Source organism: Scaptodrosophila lebanonensis, unplaced genomic scaffold (assembly GCF_003285725.1).
Source record: "Scaptodrosophila lebanonensis strain 11010-0011.00,11010-0021.00 unplaced genomic scaffold, SlebRS2 tig00000080-arrow-pilon, whole genome shotgun sequence".
NCBI classification, from domain to species: domain Eukaryota; kingdom Metazoa; phylum Arthropoda; class Insecta; order Diptera; family Drosophilidae; genus Scaptodrosophila; species Scaptodrosophila lebanonensis.
In genome coordinates this window covers 3,947,368-3,966,674 of record NW_022060561.1, presented here as the reverse complement: position 1 = coordinate 3,966,674, position 19,307 = coordinate 3,947,368, and the positions used below count along the sequence as shown (strand labels likewise).

At 36.3% G+C, this 19,307-nt stretch overlaps 1 protein-coding gene across 2 annotated transcripts in view; it reads right to left on the bottom strand.

The window, feature by feature from the left end:
• LOC115625978 (carbohydrate sulfotransferase 4) overlaps window positions 1-19,307 on the bottom strand; it is a 48,756-nt gene that overhangs the window by 26,660 nt on the left and 2,789 nt on the right. The gene's annotated exons all lie outside the window — the stretch shown is intronic.

Genomic DNA, 19,307 nt, shown 5'->3' with positions numbered 1-19,307 from the left:
CAAAACAAAAAAAACGCAAACACACACACAAAAGGTGCCACGTAGAAAATTGCACAAGAATAGAACTAATTTAAACTACACTCGTACTTGCAGATACGCACGAGCGCAGGCATGTTGCCTACTCACGCACAGTGGTACAAATTAATTTCTGGTTTACTCAAAATGCTCACATTTTATAAATCGCTGATTTTACGTTAGCTTTGTTTTAAGCCTTTACCCGATTGTTTGTGGTTTTTGCAAATTAAGTAACAAGCATCTCCTATGAAATAAAATCCATTTTTTTTACCCTTTTTTCCAAATTGTTTTAGTGACGATTGCGTTGCTCAATTAAGGTCATATATGTATGTCTCGCTTGAATGAAAACTGCCACAATTATAATTCTTATAAATCACTGCTCCATGCTACTGAAAAACTTGGCCAACCGATTTTCGCAGTCTCCGTAGATTGTATTTTTGTGTCACCCAGAAAATTTAGTAATGAAAGGAGAAAAAAAGCGGTAGTCACTTGGTGCTTGGTTTGGACTAATATTACTGTTCTGGTAAAATAAAACAAAGCGACGCCTCTTTTATTAGCCAATTCTGCTAGCTTCTTGGCCATCGCTAGCTTCAAACAGTGTAATTGTTGAGATTGGAAGCAGCTCTAGGTGTAATAATTCCACTTCCCCCACGTTGAACTGCTTCCCCAAGCCAATATATTTCTAATAACGAAGCACAATAATCTAGTCACATCAGTTTGTCTGTATGTCCTGGATGTCCTGTATGTCCTAGGCAACAGAAGACCGTATAACTTTTTGCGGATCTTGGACATTAACCTGGTGGGCAACAATAAGCATCGAATGTGTCTAATAAGGCTCCATCCACTTGATTACTTTTAAAAAATTGCCACATTCTTCATTCATTATTTATTTAAGATATGTTTTGGGTTGGACAATTATCATAAAACTTAGAGAACTTGGGAGCACGGATAGCATTCAATATTAAAATAATCGCAGTTAGACCTTATATTAAATAAAGTGTAACACTCGTAATAAACAACAACAAATATCTTTCAGTTTTGACCGCCGCACTCGGCAGCCAAGTCCACTGTGGCACACTGATGGCAGGTTCGCTGACTGACGCCCGGCCCGCCTGCCTCTCCACCATACCGCCCAACAGACCACCTCCCGCCTTGGATAGGTGCTGCAAAGGTAATAAAATTATACAATAGAGTGCCACCCCACAGTCAAAATATCAATAGTGTATAGTACATGGCTGACTGACAGTCGACTGAGGGAACTGGCGAACGAGCGGCAGTTCCATTGTACGCGAAATGCTTGCCCGACTGAGAGATTGTATCTGACAGATACTTTAGAGCTGCCCGCGGCTGACGCGCTTTTTCCATGCAGTGGTGCTTAACTGCTGTCGGGACAATACTCCTCACAAAGCAAAATGTTGCAAAACAACCAAAATAAACGAGTAAAGTAGAATAAAGAAAAAAACATTGTAAAACAGCTAAAGCTGCAGTACAATTTTTCTTCTGTTTGCACACTTTTTTGATGGAAAATTTTGTTAATATTTTGCGATAAAAAACATCTTTTGTTGACATAGAACAGAATTGTCATTGAAATGGAGAAATGTGTAATGTACTGTGCAATGAATACCTGGAAGCCCTTTTTTTATTTTGCGTAATAAAACAAAAGCCATTGCTGCTATAATTTTGATACAAACAAATACAATAGAGTTGTTACTTCACTAACTAATTAACATTAATTATAATTTCGTAGTTTAAACATTCTTTTTGAATTGCTTCGAAACTATATAAGGACTGAATTCGATTCTGTTTTTAAGAGATTTTTTTTTTATCAAATATAACATTTATAATTTATTGAACATGAATTAAACCCCTTTCTCATTTCACAAATAAATAAATACATAGGTTTTAAGAAATACGTAAAGAAATTTATGTTTAAGAGCGGTACAGCTCAGTGGTTAACATCACTTTGAAGACGTTATGCCAAATTATTAACTTTTCATTCCTTCAAACAGATTTTATGATTGCTTTTGAAATATTTATATTTAACGAGAATCAATTTTGTCGGCTATAGTGCCAAGAATCGCAGAACTTTCTACCTTACATTTAAACGGAAATAGCCAGAATTGCAGCAAAAAATCAATACTAATCGAACAATGAATTTATACACTTAGAAGGTATATATATTTATTTATATTTATTTATATTTATTTATAGAATTAAGATGAAGCTCAAAATGAAAAATTCAACGTTTGAACCAATTAAGAACTAAAAACTAGCCTACATACGAACCAAATCTATAGTTTAAATACTTTTTAAATATACCCCATATTGTTTTTAGAACTAATGCGAACCTTTTTAATAACAATTACATATGATCAATGGAAGTTTTATAAGCATTCGAATTGTAAAACAAGTATACACTCCCTTTTATATTTGTTATATACTAGTGTCTTTATCTGTATTCAGTACTATTAAGTACCGGTACTTAAAAACAACCGTTAACCATTTACGAAAACGTAAAAAAATTGTAACAAAGTTGCATAATTTTCTGAATATTTCTTTTAACGACTTTCCTTATCTGCTCTTCAACTATAAGTTGACTTTTAATGACTTTAAAATGTACTCGTATTTCAACACAAAGTGTGAATTATATAATTTATAATTGCAAAAAATTCCACTCGCATAAAGAAATGCAAATAAGCTGCGCGTATTTATATCGTTTTCACATATATTTTTTAATCCTTGACTTTGCGCCTTAATTAAACACATGAAGAAAACCGGAACAGCCACTTAATGACACAGTCACCACCGACAGTGCCACGCCCCTCACCGCCCGCCCCAACCGCTCGGTGGCATCACATATGCAAAGAAATTGCGCTTGGTGAGAAAAAAGTGAGACACGCAACTTTTTATGAGCCTCCCCGTCCGGACAGACAGACTGCCTGCTGTGTGGTATGCAAACAGCTCTCTTGACTGACTGACTCACTGACTGACTGAATAACTGACTGGCTAAGTTGACACTGCGGCCCGGCCTGTTGGCCGTTAATGATGTCGCCAACGCAACCCAGCATGTCAGACTATGTCGCAAAAGTCAGATTTCACCCTCAAGGTTAAGGAAGGGGAAGGAACTACGGCAGTTTAAAACAATTCATGGGAGATAAGCGCTGAGCGATTTTCGTTTTTTACCACAAAAGTTGACGGTTATTTCTTTTGAATGCGAAACGGTCTTCCGTTTCCCCCAGTCAGCCGGTCTGAAGAGTGCTGCAAAATTACATTTACATGCGAAGCTATTCATACCAGGATCCATGTCCTTGCGACTGATCATTAGTCTTACACTATTGAAGAATGTACCTATGTATGCCACACTCAAATTTCAAGGTATTTGGAGTCGCATTAAAGAATGCTTCACCTTTCAGTTGGTTGATCAAATGCATCATCTCAGCAGCTAACATAATAATCGAATCTCTTAACATTTCAAAATCCGTTGTGCTAGTAGTAAACAATAAAGAAGCCAAACGCAACCACCGACTGAATAGCAAAAGCTATTTATAATCCAAAATGTTTTCGTTTATAAATTGAACTTTGCAGCCAAGCTATGACGGAAATTTTCCTCACCTTTATTTATAGAGTTCTTTAAAGTTAATCAAAAAGATTACTAAACGCAAACATCAGCCATTTATAATTGAAAGATAAAACAAATTAAAAGCATGATTGTGCAATAAATAATGAAATAATAACTATAAACTAATTCAATGCATTTTGTGAATATCTGAGATGAAACAACAAAGTTTGTGAACTTGTAGAATAAACAAACTAAACCAAAAATTGGATAAACTAAACTACATTTTATGTCAGCCAGATAGTATGGGGTTTATGTGCGATGTTTCCCCAAGCAACTATGTACATGTCTAATCTTAGACTATTTACAAGTATTGGAATTTAAATTGCAAACAACAGTTTTATAAATAAAAACAAAACATTCGAGCACAGGCACGAAGGTAGATTATTGTAAACAACAATAGTAGGGATGGTAAACAAATTTGAAGCAAATACCGCTGCTATTCATATTTTATTAACTTTGAAATCATATATGGAACTTGCTAAGCTATAGCAGTATTAAAGTTTATGCTTTGATTATAGTGTTAACTACACATAGTATTATTCAATAAATTGCATAGATGATGGCCTAAGAATGGCAAAAGTAAATTTCATATTCTTCAAGATATGGTTTTGAATGAAAAATTGAGATGGACTGCATAATTGTTCTATCTACAAGAGAGATAAGCAAGATATTTATGGCACTATTAAAGATGATGTATTGTTGATGGCTTGTGAACTCAAAAACTAAAGAATCTTCAATATTTAATAATATGTGATCACAAAGCAAGACAGATAATGGCTGTAGAATTACGGAACTACAACATTTTCAATGCACTTTAAATTATTGTTTTTGTTAAAAGGCTACTGGCTGTTGAAAAAATTTCCCGTTGGAAGACAGCCAGGCAGAGCAACAACAACTTAATGTAAAATAGTACACACATACTTATTAGTACTTATCATGACTATCATGGCTAGTAAACTAATCACAGTTGCCTGATGATGAGCGGTTTTTAAAGCCGCTTCGGCTGCTGCTCAACGCCATCATCTCATTGTTCTACATTTCCACTGAACTAACTCCACTCTGGAGCTGGTGTCTGTCGGCGTTTCAAGATTTGTGGCTGTGGCCGACTGCTTGGCTGGCTTTTAATTATTGCAATTAATGTGGCAGCAGTTTACAGTTTCTAATGCAATGAGCGCAGTTGCAACTCTCGGACGATCACTTGGGCTGGTTGGATTGGTCGGTTATGCAATCGTGCTGCTGCTGTAATTGTTCTTGTTGGTTTATTCTGTTGCTATTTGCAGCCAAATTAATTGTCTGGAGAACGGCAACAATGTCGAGAAGCATTCTCGATAATGATATAATGATAATGATGACAAAGACGAAGACGATAAAGAAGATGACGTGGACCTGGACCTAATAAAAAAAGCTAAGCGTTGTCAACCGACTGACTGACTGACTGATTGACTGTTCTTTTATCTAGCGCATGTTATAATTAACGTTTTGCATTATTTTTTGCTTGCACAGTGACAGAGCAGCTCTCCAAGTTGTTGGACAACAGAAGAAAAATGGAAAAAAATTGAAATGATAAGAGCTGACAAGTCGCCGAGTTGCAAAGAAATTGCCTTTCACGAGCGACCCATTTCTGCGCCCAACTAAACACAAATTTTATGCGCTATATAAAAACAACAACTCATTTACTTCCCTGCCCTGCCCTGCCCAGACCTAAAGCCAATTTCCACAGCAGCTGTCAAACCAACCAGCAATAGATGCAGGGTAGCTGCAGACTCACTCCCAGACGGACAGACCCCGGTCATGCCCATCGACTGTTTCCGGTACGTGCAAATAAAAACAGACACTTCAATTTGATTTCAAAGTATGTTGTAAAAATGCAGCGAACACACTATCTACGAAACTACAGATACTATATGTGTTCATACTTACAGACACTCTTGCAACTAATCGAATTTATACGTCATATGTATGTGTAAGTCGTAAGTCGAGCGAATAGTGGCGGCACGACATGTGTCTGTTCGTTTTCCATCAATCGATTGCTTTATTTTTTGGCCAATTTAATTCACAAAACTTGTTCTTAAACAAGTACTATACAAAGACGACGAAAGCTTCATTTTGTATGTTGCCAATTGGATCGGGAAACTCTTAAACAAATATGCAGCTATGATTCGTAACTTTGTAGCAATTCAAGAATAATTACGGGAACGGCAACATCCTCAAAAATCTCCCCATTGAATATGCCGCGGATATAACGCAACAAGATATTAAATAAATCATAATCGGCTTTTGGCCCAACTTAATTAATGCCTTAATTAAAATTTGAATAAATATGGGAATAGCTTTAATGAGAAATATGTATATTTATATAAATAAGAAAGTTTATCTGTTTTTGTTTACTTCTAGAACGCCTATCTGATAAGCGCAATATTTAAGATTAAAAAATTCAACCCAGAAGTGAGGTGAGAATGACGTACAAAGACAAAAATATCAAAACAAATAGCTGTGGGGCTGTAACTATAGAATAAGTAAAATTTCTTCTGGGGAAAAATTTATTAATATCTAAACAAGTACTGTTAAATAGGAAGAATTTCTTTGACGAAACCTTTCCTTTATAGCCTCCTTTTCATATTCTTGCACTGACTTTAATTTTTAACTGAACTATAAGTCAAGTATTTCAAGTACTTTCCTAGAAGCAATATTTTTTGCAAGACAAGAGTGAAATTTTGGATTTATATTTCAATAGTCTCAATAGTCAGTTGATGAAAATGATCTTTAATGCTGAAATTTGTTTTTATTTGTAAGATTTCTTACTGAAGAGCTTTAAGATATTCTAAGGCTTCTTTATTCTGTAATAATAATTTATTACAAATATTTCGACGCCATCCCACTGGTTGAGAAGAGTTGCCTTGTAGGGTGTCTGATGTCTTCTTAGAGGCATAAGCGAAGATCATTTATGTTCTTACCAACCAGATTTTACATATAATTTCCTGAAGCGTATGGTATAATAAATTCATTTATGTAGACCTCAAACCATAAAACACATGGTGCACTGGTGCCGAGCACTCCAAAATTGTCGGCAAATTGCAGTTGAAACGCAAAAGTTTTGCCAATGCGGCTATTGTGCTAGGCACATATCTTGCAGATACTTTTCTGTGTGAGTGTGTGTGTGCGTTCATAAGTCGGTGTGAGCCCCCTTTCAGGAACATTTAAACAAATTGTGTGTCAGTAGTTGATACAAAAATAATGAAACTGCAAGAGAAAAGAACGACAGGACAAACACAATGTCGAGTGACTGCAGTGACAAAGATTTTGGCTTGGGTCTGGTCCTAGGATGGGACGTGAGGTCGTGGTTTGGTGGCAGGGGCGTGGGACACATTGTGCCGCACTGACACGTACTAACGAGAGATGCCTGACAGCGCACCAGTCTTTCGACGGTGCTTAAAACTTAATTTGGGCAACAAAAGACAGTCGCAGCTCGGAGCTTGGCGTTCGGAGTGTGTCTATGCCATTATGCAATGCATAGGAAGGCTTACATAATAATGAGAGAGCGCGGCAAATGAAAAATCAATGCAGCAGTCTAAAAGACTTTCCCTGTCAACTGGGCCTGCACAAAGATAAAGCTAATTGAGCTAAGCCCCAAACACCTATGCAGACATACTACTACTTGTATACTATACAAGTATATTTCATGTGCTTTGTGCCCTGCCATAAAGGAACAGCTCTGGCTACTGGGCATAATAAAAATCTAACGTCATAAAAATGCGTACCAAAGTGTTTAATCTTAGCAAACGAAATATGTATACGAAGAATATGTTACACAAATTTGTGGCAGCTGCCAATAGAAGGCGGCGTCCGAATATAAACATTATGCACATAAAATGAATAAAATATCTAACCAATACAACAAAGAAGTATAAACATGAAAAATTGAGCAGCGAGGTGTGGAAGAAAGAAATCAAATGAAAATTTTCTCAGCATTCAAAGGTTTTAGGCGTTGGGAACCTTGTAATAGTTTCTTTGCAACAAGCTCGTTAAAGGAAAACTCCATTTCAATTATGGATCATGGATTCCCAACTAATAAGGGATGTTTCCAATTCAACTGAGAGCGTGAGAGAGATACACACTATTCGTATTGGGTATATTGTATCTTATATACACCTAATTCGTTTTTTTTTTCTTTCTTTTTATTTTTTTACACGATTTTGATTTAACACGGTTTGAAAATTAAAAATTTCACATATATTTCTTTCGAGATAAGGAACCAATCACTTTTTCACACGGTTGTTTCTGAAACCAATCTACCGTGTAAAAACAGAACTAGGTGTAAATGGAAATACAATCCCCTATTGAATATGGAAAAATCAGGAAACTCTTCAGCCAGCCCATCGCAGTCCCTCAGCTATTATGTCAGTAAAAGTGTGCCTGTGTGTGTTTGTGGCAGGTGTACTTCAACTACAGCCATACTCATACGTACGTGTATGTATGTATGTGCGTATAAACTAATAAATATGTATGTATAAAACGACACTAGTTGTTGTGGGAGCTACTAACGCTATGTCAGTTCTACACATACGAGTATGGCGCTATATGTAAGCTCTCTAAGTAGCTGCTAGTCACCTGACCACTCCACTCCACCCCCCAATTCCGTACACTACCCCCTCCCCCAAGGTGGCACGTTGCGTGTTGCTGTAGTCGTCATAGCTGGTAAAAACAAAAACACAACGTCGCCAAAAATGAAACACACGTGCAAATAAATATCTATGTGTGTGTGTGTGTGTGTGTGTGGTTTGGAATTTAGGCAAAGCAAAAAGAAAACAAAAAACAAGTAGAACGTTAAAGGAGCGCCAGACCGACTCTTATATACCCTAAACAGGCATCTCTCTCCTTCAACTGATATAAACTAAACAAAGCTCAATGAAACTTGACAATATACAAGTATAATACACCTAATTCTGTTTTTACACAATTTTGATTTAGCTTGATGAAAATTAAATATTTTATATATGGTTGCACGAATTTATTCTATTTAGCACGATGTCGTTTTTTACACGGCTTTTTTTGTTTCCTAAACGACTTTTTCTGGAACCAATCTACAGTGTAAAAAGGAATTAGACAATGAAGACAACATTTAAAATTTCTCGAGCAAGAATTTGTTCGGTTAGCGATCGTTCCTAAGCCAGCCACTGATCGGTCCTATGGCAGCTACAAGGCTATATAGAGGAACAGACAGACATCGATTCTATCGATTCCCCCCGTCATCCTGATTATTGTTATAGTATGTGCCTATAACATTAGCGTTCAGACACTCCAGTATACCCGAAGGGTGGGTACAGGTAGAGAAAAAAAGAGAGTCAACATTGTACATTTGTATATGTAAGCCGCACACACATATACAAACACTACGTGTTGGCATTTTCCAGCGACAACTTTTTTTTGGCTTCAGGCCAAAAGCTACAAACATGCGGCAAAAGAGCAAGCGCTGGCTGGCTCAGTCGAAAGGGACCTGCTGCGGAGGACATTCGTTGGAGGTCTAAGCAAAAGCAATTTTATTATTTTAGAACAATATATTGCTAACCGGCGGCGTCGGCGACAATCCGACGACAACATTCTAAAATTCTAGGGCAGTCAAAACGCGTCTGGCTTGCTTTTGGTTCCTTCTGTGGCCATAAGAGTCTTGGGCCATGTTTATGTCTGGCCTCAAGGCAGGCACCAGGTAGCAGCAAAACCAACCTTCAGCACCGAAGGTTAAATGTGCGCAATCTGTTTGGCCAAAATGACATTTTATAAATTCAAGCGAGAAATGAATTTGTGGCTAAATTTCACGTTTTCATACAAAGATTCCGAGCAGATAAAACTTTAGGTTTTTATTTGGCTTCCAAACAATTTGTGGAGCTCTGCACCCAAAAAAAAAAATGCATATAAAATATGGATGAAAAAATTGAAAAAATCTCTGAGCAGGTTGGGCTGACGAATATATTGCAATTAATTTTATATGCTGATGAAATATCGAAAATAAATAAAATACAATGCGTTTCAAAATATCAAAATCAGAAAAAACATACAAGTAATTCAACTACTTCTCTTAGATTACCTGTTTAAGGAAAAACATTTTACTAGCTGCCAATAACATTAATGTCTGACTTTTGCAGTCCTTGATGCTTCCTTACCTATTTACAAATTTGTATTAAATGAGATTAGATGTGTCAACTTGTCGAAATATTTTTGCTATAAACCAGTATTTATTTTTTATTAATATGTCTTTAAAATCAGACCCTTCCCCCACCGAGTAAATGATTCTGCACCTTTTAGCTTTAAATAATATTTCATTTTTTATTAAACCTAATTCAGTTTTACACGGTCTTGATTTAAACGGTTTAAAAATGAAAATTTTTATATATACACGACTTTATTGCTTTTAGCACGATTCAAAATAACACAAAATAAATAAATAAAAATACACACAACAAACAGCTAGAAGCCATTTTATATGTGATTTAATAAAATAAACACAAATCCTTGCTTTTTCACATATTTTTCAAAAGATCAATGTCTTGTTTTTCACGGTTTTTTCTGGGACCAATCTACCGTGTAAAAACAGAACAAGGTGTATTTAAGAATTTTAGTTGTACTTTATTATTGTTTTAATTTAGTTTTACATACTTGTTTTTGATTGTTTATTGCCATTTTTTCATCTCCGTTTCTTTTAACAACGTCTCTGAATATTATACTACACGTCTTTGAATACTATATTACGTTATCAGATATGTTTGTCTATAGTTTTATTTAGTTTAAGTTTACTCTTGTATTGTATTGTTGATGAAATAAATAAATAAAATAAAGACACTCTTTTTCTTAAAAAAAAATCAAAACCACGCAATTGCCCGAAGTGGGGTATATTATGGTTTTCCGTTAATGGAAAAGCAGGTGCAGTACCACAACAACAACAAGAACAGCAATAAAAAATTCACAAACAAACGCAAACTATGCAGAATACAAGTACATGCACATTCGTCGTATAGGATGGAAATGGAGTCGCGCCACAACGGAAGTTTTCTAATGTTTTTGCATACTGCATTGTATTTATGGCTGTCTGTATGTGCGAAGGTATGTATGTTATGTAAACGGATACACAACAACAACAACGACAGGCGGCCTGACAATGTTTCCAACTACATCATCATCATAATAATAATAGCAACAACAATAACAACAACAAAAAGAACTGCAGCCGCAAAAGCACAACAAGCGGAACAACCGGACCACACAGCGGTGGCAGAAAGTAAGAAAAAATTTATATACCCGCATATGGCGGGGAGGGCGGACATTGTTAGGCTCTTGCCAGCTACTCCTATCACAATAACCTAGTTCTGAGCCTAAAGTGTGATTAACAATAAAGGCAAAACACTTAGATGGTTGACACAGAGAGCAGAGAACAGAAGACAACGTGTGAATGGAATTAATGAACCACTCGTACCTCTTCTAGATGGCAACGAGCCCAGCTCCAAGCCAAAGAGAAAGTCTGACCGCTGACTGACTAGTCAGACTGCAGCTGAAATGCGTGTCATGACTTGAAACAATTTATAATGCGCCACTTTTTGGGCTGCAGTTGCGTCTTAGACCGAAAGCCGCAGCAACACTCAATCATCAACAGTCATGGCCAAAATTGCTCTGCCCTCTCGAAACTTTCGCGCATAAATTAGGCTAATATCTCAGCGCCGCAAACTAGAGCCAGCCACAGAATTACCGTATTTAACACCGAAAATTGGGGCCCGCTCTAAGTTTTGCTAATGATGGCCAATTCCATCTAGGGCCGTAGAGCACCTAGGGGGTGGGGGTGTGTGGGTGGCTGGTTGGTTGGTTAGCTGCCACAATATGTGGCATTCAACTGGGACTTAGTTGAGGTAATTTGGGCGAGAGTTGAAAGCAAAGTCAATGAGTATGGCTTGCTTTTAAGTGACGGGCAAAATCTTTCAAGCTGCCACACTAAAGCCAACTACTTACAATAAATTAGGGTCGACAGATACATTTAATGCCACATAAATGAAAAATGTTTAATACTTTTAAAAGCCTCAACGTTAATAAGCCAGAGAGAAGGCAAGAGAATCATTTGAGTTGTTGGTTTTTAAAAGAAACCATCACATAAAAGCACACAAAAGGGCAACATTTTCTAACATTCTTGGAAATTTGAACAATTCAATAATAATACAATTAGGGGCATCAATTGGCTTAACTTGGCAGAAACTAACAAATGTGTAATAAAATGGTAATAATACAATTAATTTAGAATCTAGCTTATCTGTTTAAAGATACAAAATATTGCAATATCTAGCATTAAAATGGTGTGCAAGAAAATGTCGATAAAATGAAGAAAGGACTCGCCAGCAAAACCGTTTTCTTCACCGCATAACTTGACAGCCACTCATATCTAGCTATTGGCTAAGCAAATAGCTACCTACATAGCCCCAACATAGAAGTAAGCATGGCTCTTAAGGCCATTATTTGGAAAAACTTCCCCCATGGTCGTGAATAAAAGAAAAGGCGCGCAAAAAGCGCAAAGCACAAGGATGCCGAGGCAACTCAACTTGACTCCAAGGGTTGTGTGGCAGGGCGGCTTAAAATGTTGTTACATGCAACTTGCCACTCCCAGTCCCCCTCCCACAGCAACACGAGGCATTGGGCCGTTGAGTCTTAGTTACATCCTCGAAAACGCGAACGAAAAACTTGTGCTGGCAAAATTGAAGACAGGAAATTTGTTCTGTTTCCACGATAAAGGGAAATGCGCTTAGCGAAAGAAGAGGAAAATATTGCATTAAAGTATGCAGTTGTGCGGACGTTTTTTTTTTTTTGTTTTTGTATTTGGAGCAATGCTCAAACTTATGTTAATTTTGTAATAATGATGAATGTTTGTCTTTCAACAATTTGATGGATTGTTTTTCAAGCCCGTTCCATATAAAGAGAACGTTTTATTGTTTTTCTTATGACATCCATAAAGTTGTTTGAAAAACTGTTTTTATTGCAAAACATTTATTCCCCGGCATATCCTTTACCGAAAGCTTCATTCTGGCATAGCTTTTCTTAGCGACAAATCCAAAATATAAACAAATAAAAAACAACACATATACAAATCTCATAAAAGATAACAATTTGAATAAAAAGAATAAGAATAGAAAGCACAATTCCTCTAATATAAGTATTAACAAATCAAAGAATTTCAAAAGTATAAAAAGTACAAGAGAATATAGGAAGAAATCCAATTGGTTTTATAAATTGCTGACATTATTGTAAAATTAATAACTGACTAGTTATTGAAACAGAATAAAAAACGATGGATAAAAGTTTAGCAGCTTTTTTATTATTATTTAGCTTTATTATGCCTATATTTGAATATTTAATTCATTTTATATAAGATTGTGTGCTAAAAACTTCAACTGCATTCAAATTTAAATATGCCACTCAACGGAACTTTGGTTCTTCAACATTTAATTTCATCATGCTCTAAATAAATTGGCATGAAATAAAAAATACCTAAAAACAACGAAATTGAAAAACTTTCCCACAACCGCGCTCTAATCAGCGACATTAAAAAAAAGAGCAAAAGCCAAAAAACCAGTAACCGCAAGTGCTGGAACTAAACACAATTTTTTTTTTTATTTTTTTGTAAAACTATTTAAAACTGTGAGGAAATTTCGCGCTAACTGCAAAAGTTCCGGCTACTTTGGCACAGCAACAACCACTCTGATGTGAAATTCACATCATTATTGAAACAAAACAGCAAAAAAGAAGAAGAAGATTCAGCGGCGACATTGGCGTCAGTTGTCGCTGCTGCTGCTGTTCATTTTCCAATGAATTTTCAAAGAAAAGAAATGAAAGACTTTCTACCTCCGTGGCGATTCTTTGGGCTCAGCTTCAGTGCAATTAAAAGCGAGAAGAGACAGACAAACAGTCGGACAGTCGGGCAGTCCAGTCAGACAGGGAGAAATGTTGCAGTTGAAAACAGAGAAACAGTAAAAACAGAAAAAACTTTTGCCTGGTCATTAAAAGTAAAATGCTTTTACTGCACAAAACAAAATCCGGCAGCCATAGGTGGCGCCAGCGGCTAAAAAAGCGCCACAACATTCTGCCACATGTTTTGTATGCATTTTCGCTCATAATGCACAGACAGGTGCGTTTAGAGATGTCAGAAGTCATCGATACATCATACATCGATGTTTGTTTTTTTCCGTGATTGCAATTTCATTCAAATGAATTGACCGGACAACCTGGAAGGCTGAGGGAGGTTGAAATCTACAGTTTCCCATAAAACAACACGAGGTGGAGCTAAATTAAAAAAAAAAAAACCCTGAATTTAGCCATTTACATATGTTAGTCTGTTTCTATGTTTTGCTTCTTCAACTTTTTAAGATAGGGTATTGGAAAATAATCATATACATATGTATGTTGTGTATTTGTCGAAAACTACATTTTCATGTACTTGCATGTAAATGCAATTGATATCCAGCAATACATTATTTAATTATAGACATCGGGCTATAGTCGATACATCGATATCGATGTTTACATCCCTAAGCGTGTTGCTGTTGTTGCTACTGTTGTTGTTGGTGACACCCGCGCCATTGCCAGCAGGCAACAAACAGCCTGCAGCAGTGACTGTCGTTGGTTTTCCAAAAATAGCAAAAAGAGTCATTGATGTTGCTGGTGTTGTTGTTATTACCAGCAAAAATTATTTATAATATTTTATTAAAGCGTAAAGCAGGTCGTTGCTTGTATGTGTGCTTGGTAAGGGAAAAAAGAGGCACACACACACACAGCTGGGGAAAAATGGTGTTAAATATAATTAAAGCCGTGTTACTGTTGCAAGCGCCAGAGGAATGATGCTTTAATACGACGATGGAGACTTTAAAGTTTTAAAGTAATATTCAATTTTTGAACATGATATTTATACCCTAGGGGGAAACGCTGTACTAGAATTGCTAGAAGTCTAAGTTTCTAATTTCCTAATTTATGTAACAAGAGGTACATCGGTACATATGTTTGTATATGATCAACATAATGACACGAATCGAATAGGCATATTCGTTTGTCCGGCGGTTCAATTGTGGAACATAGTCGACAGTATAAACGTCCATAACTTTTTAAACATAACAGGTCGGGACACCACAATCTTATACGCAGAAAATGTAATATGTAGTCAAGAAATGATAGTTTAATACTCAGGTATTGTTTTCCAATAAGATTATTTCTACCGATTATCCTAATTATACCATTCCATATCACGAAAAGTATTTTTTTTTAGGGGTTGAGTAAGATATTTAATGCAAATGTACTGAAATTTTTTTATATATTTATTTTGCTGCTAAGTATTATTACAATATCTTTTATTAATGTGTTAACGCAAATTACGAAAGTAAAAATGTTACATTTGATCACTTTCTGTAACATTTCGAGACGAAATCTAATTCAATTTTAAAGTTTGCTATTAAGGCTCTACCTAAATTTGTGTATTATTTGAGAACTTTAAAAACTTAGATCACAATAAAAATAATGTATAACATTCAATTCGATTTAATGCAAATGTATTGAAATGTTTGTTTTTGAACATTGAAAACAACTATGTTCACTTTAATGAGTATTTGAGAGCCTGTAGTTTTCAGAGTCATTCATCTTATGAGGAGCGAGCTGCCATCCGAATAGTGGTTAACATTCCCAACATGAACTAAACCCAAATAGAGGTACTTTCTAATAAACACAGCTTGCAGAAGAAGTGCCTCTAGTGATGGCGTTCAAGCGTGTGAAAATTACAATGATTTAGTATCTTCAGCAGCCACTGATCAAACGATCTAACTAAATTGTCTAACTGTGGCACATTAAAAGCTTGCTCAAAGACAGAGCATTTAGATGCCCGCAGCAACCCAACAATATGACGAACCACAACCAGCTACCTGACTGACTGCCTTCTGCCTTTTACTGCTTACCTGCTGCCTCGTTTCTAACGCTTCGGCGACCAAAACGAATGTCATAAACTTAGCCAGCTGCAGTGGCGAATCGCATTAGCGAGCGGCAACGACTAGTCATACTTACAGATTTAAAGCGCGTCAACGTCAGAGATAAATTTTGCTTGGTAATTGTATTAAAACCCACAAAACTTCTCTCAAGGCTGAAAGTGCGATGTTTTCAGAAGCTGACGAAGCTAATAATTGAAATATTGAAAATAGCGCATACTTAGAAACCAAATACCTTTCAGGTTCTTCCAGCGAGCCATTGTTGTCAGCATTTATAAATAGTTTCATGTCGAATTTTTGCAAACTTTAAAGCATGCCAAAATTAATCAAGTTTTTTGTTTTGTTTTTCTTGTTAAATAGAAAACGACACTCCTTCGACTGATTGGAGTTTTTTCGTTACTTATTTCAAGTGAGTGGCAGTGGCTAGAAATCATTATTCCACGCCCAGCACTCCAAGCCAAGCCGAAAAGCGAAATTCGTACACAAACTTTAACAGCCACTAAGTAAAAAAAAAATCAATCACTTTCACTGTCGCTCGCACGCCTTATGGGCCAAGATTTTCATACTCAGTCGAGTCAGCTGAGCTGAAGAGAGCTCAGCAATGCTTGTTGTCTACAAATCTCAGCTCCCGCGGCGCTGACAACTGCAGCAGTCGACAATTTTGCGTACATATATACTCTACAGAAACGAGCATTTCGAACCAAGCGAGCGGGTTTAATCGCATATATAAATCAGGAAATTAAATTAAGAGTTGAAAACAGGATTTATTTTTTGTTAATAATATTCTCATAAGAATGGACATTCGAGATCATTCCAATTAGACATATTCAATCAAATATCATGTTTTAATCAGTAATTCAAACTTATATATAAGGAAGTCAAACTAAACTTTCAGTTGAAGAGTTCCGTTTTGTTTCCAATTTTGTTTAATACGCATTAATGCGCATTATGAATTCATCAAATCAGATATTAATCAGCAATTACTCAATTAAAAATTTGGCGATGATATTATAAATCGAATGGTTATATTCTGTGCATATATCTTCTATCATTTCGTATTTTTGTTCCTGTAAAGTACACCCATTTCTTCTACCTGCTCTTTAGTTTTTCTAGTTTTAAAGCCTGAAGACTGTCAAACGAACAGACGTCTAAGATTATATTGATTCAACTTTGTACACTTAATATTTATTATACCTATAACAATTGGTACGTATTAGTGCAAAAAATATACTAGCTTTAATCCAAAAAAATTTATAATTATATTAAATGGTTGCTTGCTAATAAAACATCGTTTGCTATGAAAAAGAGTATATGAGCTGCGTTGTGTCGTGTTTTAACTCGATTTGTATTATTTTTTCTTGACGCTTTTCTCCCATTTAGTTAGCAAAACTGGTTTTGAATGCAGAAATCGCGTCGGGGCCACTAGAGACTTTTATGGTTTGCTGTGTCGAGCGGCATTACAAGCTTTAATTTATGCGCTGCCTGCGCTTTGAGAGACACCCGCACTGAAGCGCTTAGTGCCTGGCATGGAAATGGTACTACTTGAGCGTTCAGTGAACTTTTCCCCCCGGCCCAGTGCCCGGCCCAATGCCCCCTTCTCTCTCACTGGATAAGCTTGGCTTGTCAAAATTGTCAAACGGCAAGTCAAAAGTTCAGCGTACTGCACAAAAGCTAAATGGCATCGGGCCGAGAATGGGGTCTATTGTGCAATAAGTTATAGAACGGGTTTCTTTTTTGCCAAATACAAATACAATACAAAAAAGATTGTTTCAAAGCCAAGTGGCAACGTCTTTTGGGGTCTCGGTCTTCCCATTCTCAATGTTTTGAAACGCTTGTCCATTGTTGAAGTCCGATTGAAACCACAGTGCAAAAGTTGGTCGTTCGTTTATTGCCACTTTTCTCATTAAATGCCAACCAAAATACTGACACCGAATTGCTCGTTGCGGTTATAGTTGTGGGTGCTTGTCGAGTTTTCAATTTGCCTCAGAATTTTATCAGTTCAAAGTTAATGACCACAACAAAAAGCAAAACACAATTCGAAATGAAAAGCATAGTTTATAAATAAACTGGCAAAAGCCTGACCACCCGGCGTATACGCAATTATAAGTTTTGTTTTATTTTGTTTTCGTGAGGCCATCATGCCACTGGACTAGGGGCCGCACCCATCCAGCCAACAATTACGAGTAGATGCCAAGTTAGTTAAGCCAGTTAGTGAACGCTTAGTGAGTCACCCATCAGTGCTCGCTGACCCAAATTGGTGAGCGCGAAAAGTGAGCGAAGGCAACAGTAGAACATAAATCCTAAGTGTTGGGGCCACATTTCCGGAATTTTGATGCATTTTACCGACCCCAGACCCCCGACTGCCGCCATGTTATTAGAGTGTAAAGAACTTAACTGCAATGAAGAATGTCATTGTGTAGGTGTGGGGGTGGGGCTAGAAAGTGGGCCTTGGGCCTTGGGCGATGGCTAATAAATCTTACACCAAAGCAAAGGAAGATAGAAACCGGTCAAGCAAATGCCTGCAATGCCGGCTAAATAATTGTGCAAAGTGCTGGGATACTGAAGTAATCACAGACCGACCAATGTAGCATTTCATTTCGGCATCAAATGTTCACTTAAAAGCTACGCCCACGATTTCCGCTAACTAGTTAAATGCAAAAATGCCTCCCATGCCTCAAGGCAAGAAGTTATATACTTAGTATGTGAATGCATACGTCAGATCGTGAATAATTATATGTAATTCAAAAAATATGTGTGTATTCAATAATATCTTTTATTTTTTACAGATTCTGACACTGGCGAAGGTACATAATTCAATTATTTGACATAAAAAATACTTTCGTAGCTTGTATGATCTTTTGATCTGATCTTTTGTATTGTTAACAAATATATAATTAATAAATGTGGTTTTAAGACATTTTCTGGATACAATAAATAAGAATTAGAAAACCTTTTAACCTATTAATACTCAGATTAAGTTTCCCTTTTACAATAAAACGAATTATAAATTCTTTTTACAGATAAAGTAAATTTGTTAATTAGTTATTGGTAATAAAACCTCAATAAATAAGGAAAAAAAACCTTGTATTAGAAATTAGTTAATACACAAAATATGAAGAATTTCAAAAATTGCAGACTGTAAAATTTTATAAATCAATGTCAATCAAAGAAATATACTGGCAATAAATTATAGCTTTTGGCATAAAATTTAATGCGTCAATTACTTGAAGACAAGCTAGAATGGCAGGCTCGTGTTCAAAATAAAACCATATAATCAACCCAAAATGACATTTACAAGCATAATCATTTCTAAAAATAACATTTACATGTATTTCTATCTCAATCAATTGTCGTTTATTGAACAAAAGCGCACCACACACACATACGCACTGATGGAAATTGATGCCTTTGTGCTTTTTGCATAACATTACCGACCATTGGCATTTATTGACACAAATGGGCCAACGAGCACACGCCCGCACACAATAATGCTGATGCTGACACTGATCCTGGTACTCGTATGTCTCTAATGTTCCACAACAAAAGTTAAGGAGGACCCATCGGGCGTTTGTACAAATGTCAAGCCTGCATATCCACATCCATATCCATATCAATCATCATTTCTGCTCAACGTCTGTTTACTTTGTTGGTTATGGGTTTCGTTTGTGTGTGTGTTTGTGATT